The sequence below is a fragment of the Carlito syrichta genome, unplaced genomic scaffold, assembly GCF_000164805.1.
Source record: "Carlito syrichta isolate Samal-C Ts95f unplaced genomic scaffold, Tarsius_syrichta-2.0.1 Scaffold309041, whole genome shotgun sequence".
NCBI classification, from domain to species: domain Eukaryota; kingdom Metazoa; phylum Chordata; class Mammalia; order Primates; family Tarsiidae; genus Carlito; species Carlito syrichta.
Window position 1 is genome coordinate 1,209,226 of NW_007253137.1, and position 6,829 is coordinate 1,216,054.

At 48.0% G+C, this 6,829-nt stretch overlaps 1 protein-coding gene across 3 annotated transcripts in view; it reads right to left on the minus strand.

Annotated features, from left to right (window-relative positions):
• Nucleotides 1-3,102, minus strand: part of FRS2 (fibroblast growth factor receptor substrate 2) — a 119,916-nt gene extending 116,814 nt beyond the window's left edge. For all 3 annotated transcript variants that reach the window (XM_021716863.1, XM_008066624.2, XM_021716862.1), the window contains exon 1: nt 2,921-3,102. The gene's annotated coding sequence lies outside the window, so the exon portion shown is untranslated. The remainder of the gene's footprint in view (nt 1-2,920) is intronic.
• Nucleotides 3,103-6,829: the final 3,727 nt, after the last annotated feature.

Sequence of the window (6,829 nt, forward strand, 5' to 3'; positions counted from 1 at the left end):
AAAAAAAAAAAAAAACTAGCATAAAGCCTGGAGCTTAATAAGAACCCACTGAGGCCGGGCTCGGTGTCTCAACCTGTAATCCCTCAACCTGTAATCCCGACAATTTGGGAAGCTGAGGCAAGTGGATTGCCTAAACCCGCAGGTTCGAGACCAGCCCAGGCAAGATGGTAAGACCATATCTCTACAATAAATCAAAAATTAGCCAGACATGGTAGCACACACGCCTGTAGTTCCACCTACTTGGAAGACTGAGGTGAAAGGATCGCAGGAGCCCAGCAGGTCAACGCTGGAGTGGCCATGAGCATGCCACCGCACTCCAGCCTGGGTGACAGAGTGAGACTCCAACTCAAAAAAAAAAAAAAAAAAAAAGAGCGCACTGAATAGCTTCAGAGGTATTCTATCCCTTTTTTTCCCACATAGGTATGACTGTATCTCCATTATTTTCCATTATTTAAGCTACATAAAAATGAACACTTTTTTCTTTTGTACAATTTACTCCACACTTTAGCTCAAACCACCCAGGTTGGTATTTACAAATACTGCTTTATGTTGTAAATTTGTATGCAAATGTCCCCTTCTGTATTTCAAATTCCTAAAGACCAAAGACTTAACCTTTGCATCTTATAATGCCCAGTATACTCAACACCCATCTCCAATGTTAAGACCCAGTAGGGAAAAAAAATTTTAGTCTGCCTGAACAATACAATTAAACTCTTCCTGACTTCAGACACACCCAAGAAAATTATTGCCTCAAACGTAATCTTAGCTGTGAAGGCCGTATCTTTATTTGCTCCTACATGGTTGCCTAATATAACTGGATGCAGAGCAAATGCTCAGTACTTGTTGAATTGACATGAGCAACATAGTAAAATTTAAAGTGCCTAGGATCTGATTTTCTCCAATCAACTTTTTCTGCTCTTACTTTTTTTTTAAAAGATAGGGTCTCACTCTGTCATCCAGGCTGGAGTGCAGTGGCACGATCCCAGTTCATGGCTCACTGCAGCCTCGTCCCCCTGGCCTCAAATTATCCTCCTGTCTCAGTCTCCCAAGTAGCTGAGGCTACAAGGACACCACCATGTCTAGTTAATTTTTTTTTTTTTTGTAGAGACAGGGTCTCACTATGTTGATCAAGCTGGTCTCCAGTTCCTGAGCTCAAGCAATCCTCCCTCCTTGGCCTCCCAGTGCTAGGATTACATGGTCACTACACTAGGTCTGCTCTTAAAATTCTTGAAATACACATTAACTATCATACCTACAATATGGATCCATAATTATATCTAACTTAACGTTTTTCAGATTCTTCAATTCCTATATTTCAACCTTATGCTGTAAACAATTAAGCATTTAAAATGTCTAAGATTCTACAGTTTCTATCTAAAGCTAAAAGTCATACAAGTAAGTGATTTCCCTCCATAATTTTTTCCAAGGACTTTTAAGATCATCCACCCTTTGCTTGTTCAAAATCAACAACCTTGAAATAAACTTTCCTTTACATAGAAAAGCTCCCTAAATTTCAATCTGTTTTCCTTAATTCATAATATTACCTCTCCTTCCAGTGGTGGGAATAAGGAGAATGACACAAGTACCCCAAAAACTACAGCATGAGTCCTAATATAAATACAAGATGAGAGGTGCAGATAGTGTCACTGGTTTCATGAAGGTGATATATTATCTTTACACTACAAAAACAGTGATTATCTGCTCAAGGCCATAAGCTGCACTAACTGCATTCCCTATGACAATAATAAAAAAATCACCGTTAAATGTGAAAAACCCAAATGCCCTACAAACCTTTCGGCAGTACTTTATTGCCTAAAACCTGTCCATTAAAACTAACTACCTGCATCATTTTCTCCTCTAGGAAATTTTCAATTTATCCAAAGTAAACGCTTCATGATATATTTAAATATAACATCTCTGCCCACCTGTGTATTGCAGCAGCAACTGTAACAGTATTATTGGGAATCTCTCAAGAGAAATCGAGAACTTTCCTTTAAAAGTTAACAAAAATGACAGTTCCAAATATAAAGGTAAACACACTTTGGGGGAATGGAGATATGATCTTTGTTCAACCCTTAACAATCAATTCATGCAACAACCTCTGACTGAACTCATCATACAACTGTGACTTCGGACAGGCACAGGAGTGTAGATTACAGAACAGCATCATTTGTTTGTGCTGGGAAAAAAAAAACCTGAGGAATGTGTCTGAACTACTGATTTTCCTCCAGTAAGCTGTTTTTTGTTTTGTTTACGTGACTTCAACAACAGCTTCGGTGAGCTTTCAAGTGAGTAAAGATCATGCGGGCGGGCATGCTGGTGCCACCGTGACCGACGTATACAGAACCGGTTCCGAGCGCAGCCCCAAACGATCCCGGGCAACCCCGAATTGGGTCTGGATGAAAAGCCCTGCGAAAGATCCCTGGCGTCCACACAGGCAGCGCCCCACCCTGAGACCGAGGAGACGACACCCCTGGGACCCGGGTTAATTGCTGAGCCTCGGGACAGACCCAGAGAAGGCGAAAGTCGGGAACTGGAGCCCAAGATCGAGTCCGGTGTCCAGGTTCCCAGCCCAGGTCGGACACAGAAAACCAAACTGGGGAGGCAGCGGGAAGATCTGGGGGAGCAGACACGGGGGGTCGGACAGACGGAGGCCCAGCCCATCCCCACTCCCGAGTCCCAACAGCAACAACAGCTCCGGGAACCCTGGCCCGGGCTCCGCCCCGCCCACCCCAAGGCCCCGCAGCCCGCTCTTCCCGCCCCGCGGGCGAGGCGAAGACCGCGGCGGTCGACAAGCCCCTTCCCCGGACCTCGCCAGCCGAGCCCGCAGTTCGCAGCCCGGAGCGGGCAGCGGGGGCACCGGAACCCCACTCCCGACGTGGGCCCGCGGCCGGCCCAGTGCGTTCCCCCGGCCACTCACCGTCGGCCCGGGCGCTGGGAGGGGGCAGGGCGCGGGCCGGCGGGCGCGGACCACCGGACTCCGACCCGGGCTGGAGCCCCTACTTGGAGCGGATCGAGCCTCAGCGGCTGTGCCTGCAAGGCCTCTCTCCGGCCCGAACCTTGGGAAAGCACTTCCGGGGGAGCGGGGGAGGGAAGGATTTTGGCACCGGAACTGCTCGCGGGCTGGAGCTGCCAGCGCCTCCCGGGTGGGGCGGGGTCTCTCCGCCCCGAGCCCTCAAATCCGCCCCCGGGCTCCTAGGTAACCCTTTCCGCCCCGCGCCCGCTAGGCAGCACCCTTTACTCTAACCCCTGTCAGGCTTGTTCCGCCCCTGCCACCTGGTTTTACGGACGAGGAAACTGAGGCTTGGAGACATTTTTTTGGTATTATTTTATTATAGAGATGTGGGGTACAGGTGAGGATTAACTACATAAGTAGGCTGCATGCAGGTGAAGTTTGGGCTTCCAACTGGCCCTCCTTCCCCTGGTAGTGGACCTAGTACCCTTTGTGTTGTCACGTGCTCATCCTCGTCCCTCCCTAGGCTTGGAGAATTAGCTGCGAGAGTCCAGCGCATACGCCCTGCCTGGCGACTCTGTCCAGTGTGCTCTACACTCTAATCTGCCTCTTAAAAATAAAAATGGGAGCCGGGCTCTGTGGCTCAGCCTGCAATCCTGCGCTTTGGGAGGCTGAGGTGAGTGGATGGCCTGAGCCCGTGGGTTCGAGACCCGCCTGGGCAAACTTGGCGAGACCGCATCTCTACAATAAATCAAAAAATCAGCCGGGCGTGGTCGCACGCGCCTGTAATTCCGGCTACTGGGAAGGCTGAGGCGGAAGGATCGCCGGAGCCCAGCAGGTCGAGGCTGCGGTGGCCGGGAGCGTCCACTGCCCTCCAGTCTGGGTGACCGAGTGAGACTCCAACTCAAAAATAAAGAAATAAATAAAAATAAATAAAAATAAAAATGGGTAAGCCGGGCGTGGTGGCTCACGCCTATAATCCCAATACTTTGGGAGGCCGAGGTGAGAGGATTGCCTGAGCCCACAGGTTGGAGACCAGCCTGGGCAACATGGCGAGACCTCGTCTCTACAATAAATCAAAAAATTAGCCGGGCGTGGTGGCGCGCGCCTGTAGTGCCAGCTACTTGGAAGGCTGAGGCGGAAGGATCGCCTGAGTTCATCAGGTCGAGACTGCGGTGACCGTGAGCGTGCCACTGCACTCCAGCCTGAGCGACAGAGTGAGACTCCCTCCGACTCAAAAATGAATGAATGAATTAATTAATTAAAATGGATAATGTTTGTTAAACACTTAACAATGTGGTAAGCACCGTATTAAGCCCTTTGGGTGCATTAACTCATTTCGTTATTCCCAAACCCCTTGTGCTATTATCTACATCTTGCAGAGGAGAGAAGGGATCAAAGACACTAAACCCAATGCCACAAACATTGGCTTCTTGATTTTTTGCTTTTGTTTTTGTTTTGTCAGTCAAGGTCTCACTCTGTGGCCCAGGCTGAAGTGCAGTGGCAGGATCATGGCTCACCGCAGCCTCTACCTCCTGGGTTTAGGTGATCCTTCTGCCTCAGCCTCCCAAGTAGCTGGGATTATAGGCGAGCGCCATCACTCCCAGTTAAGTGTGTGTGTGTGTGTGTGTGTGTGTGTGTGTAGAGGAGATCTCACTGTGTTGCCTTGATTTTATTTTAATTCATGTTGTGTGCATAAGCCTCATCTATCCCTTACAAGATTTTGTAATTCTTTAAGAACAGAACCAGACTGGGTGCAGTGTCTCACACCTATTAGCCCAGCACTTCAGTAGGCCAAGGTGAGGATTGCCTGAGCTCACGGGTTCGAGACCAGCCTGGGCAACTTGGTGAGACCTCATCTCTACAATAAATCAAAAAAGCCTTCGGAGGATCCTTCCACCTCAGCCTTCCAAGTAGCTGGGACTACAGGCATGTGCCACCACACTGGCTAATTTTTTGACTTATTGCAGATTTGACGTCTTGCCAAGTTGCCCAGACTGGTCTTGAACCCATGGGCTCAGGCAATTCACTCATCTCGGCCTCCCAAAGGGCTGGGATTATAGGCATGAGCCACCGCACACGGCTGCAATCTGTGTTTTAACAAACCCTCCAGAAGATTCTGACACACTCTTAGGTTTGAGAACCACTGCCCTCTAATATCTTGTCTTCCACATATTCTTCTTTGTTTTAAATTCTTCCCAGCAGAAATAACTCTACTTAAGCAAAAGTTCTTCCCATTGAATTAAATGGTGTATAGAAGCATTTGTATTCATGTCTTGCTCTCGGTAAGTGATGAAACTAGAAAAAAATTAGTATTAGTTGAAGAATCTTTTTTGATTAAATTTAGTGAAATTTAACCAGATAATACTGGATTGGGGTGGAACTAATCTTATTTGAGAACTACTTGGTGCCAGGGCTTTACATGCATTTTCGAAATTAATCTGCACTGCTAGAGGTCTTATGGTCTTAATTTCACAGATGAGGATAATTGAGACTTAGGTGAAGTAATTGACTTAAGGCCACATTCTTGTTAAGGGGCAGAATCAAGATTGTTCAGACAAGGATCCTTCCAGCTAGGTACAGTGGCTCACACCTGTAATCCCAATACTTTGGGAGGTAGAGGTGAGAGGATTGCCTGAGCCCAGGGATTTGAGATCAGCCTAGGCAACACAGCGAGACCTCATCTCTACAGTAAATCAAAAATTAGTCCGGTGTGGTGGCGCATGCATAGTTCCAGCTGTTTGAAAGAGTGAGGCTGAAGGATTGCCTGAGCCCAGCAGGTCGAGGCTGTGGTGGCTGTGAGCTTGCCACTGCACTCCAGCCTGGGCAACCGACTCTGACTCAAAAAAAAAAAAAAATTATAATAATCCAGCCAGGCTCGGTAGCTCAGCCTGTAATCCCGCGCTTTGGGAGCTGAGGTGAGTGGATTGCCTGAGCCCGTGGGTTCAAGACCCTCCTGGGCAATTTAGCGAGACCTCATCTCTACAAGAAATCAAAAATTAGCCAGGCGTGGTAGCACACGGCTGTAGTTCCAGCCACTTGGAAGACTGAGGCGGAAGGATGGCCGGAGCCCAGCAGGTCGAGGCTGTGGTGGCTGGGAGGGGCCACTGCACTCCAGTCTGGGTGACAGAGTGAGACTCCAACTCAAAAAAAAAAAAAAAATCTTTCCAATCCCAAAACTCATGTTTTTTCCACTTCATAGCTGGAGCCTGGAGAACCAAATTCCAGTGTGGGCTCCGCCACCCCAACTTGGTAACATTGAGTAAGTGATTTAATCTCTATTTCAATTTCTCCATCTATAAATAATGTTATCATAAATCTGCCCCTCCCACACTGGAATGTCAGAACAAATGAGGAAATGAAAGTGTAAGCGCTTTGAGCCTTTTGAAGAAAAAGCAGTAAAAAGGCAAGTTATTATGGTGTTGTATGTTTAGGCAAGTGTTGCTATGTGAGCCTGGGCACTACAGTCTTTTTTAGTTCTCTCCTGATTCATAAAGAATTGAATACACTGGGCGCCCTGGCTCACATCTGTAATCTCAGCACTTTGGGAGGCGGAGGCGAGAGGATTGCCTGAGGCTGGGGTTCAAGACCAACCTAGCCTGGGCAACTTGGCGAGACCTCATCTCTACAATAAAGAATTTTTTAAAAAAGAAAAAGAAATATTAGTCGGGCCTAGTGGTGCACAACTGTAGTTCCAGCTACTTGGAAGACTGAGACGGAAAGATCAGATGAGCCAGCAGGTCGAGGCTGCGGTGGCTGTGAGCATGCCACTGCACTCCAGCCTGGGCAACAGAATGAGACATAGAATCAAAAAAAAAAAGAAGTGGCAGGGCTCAGTGGCTCAGCCTGTAATCCCGCGCCTTTGGGAGGCTGAGG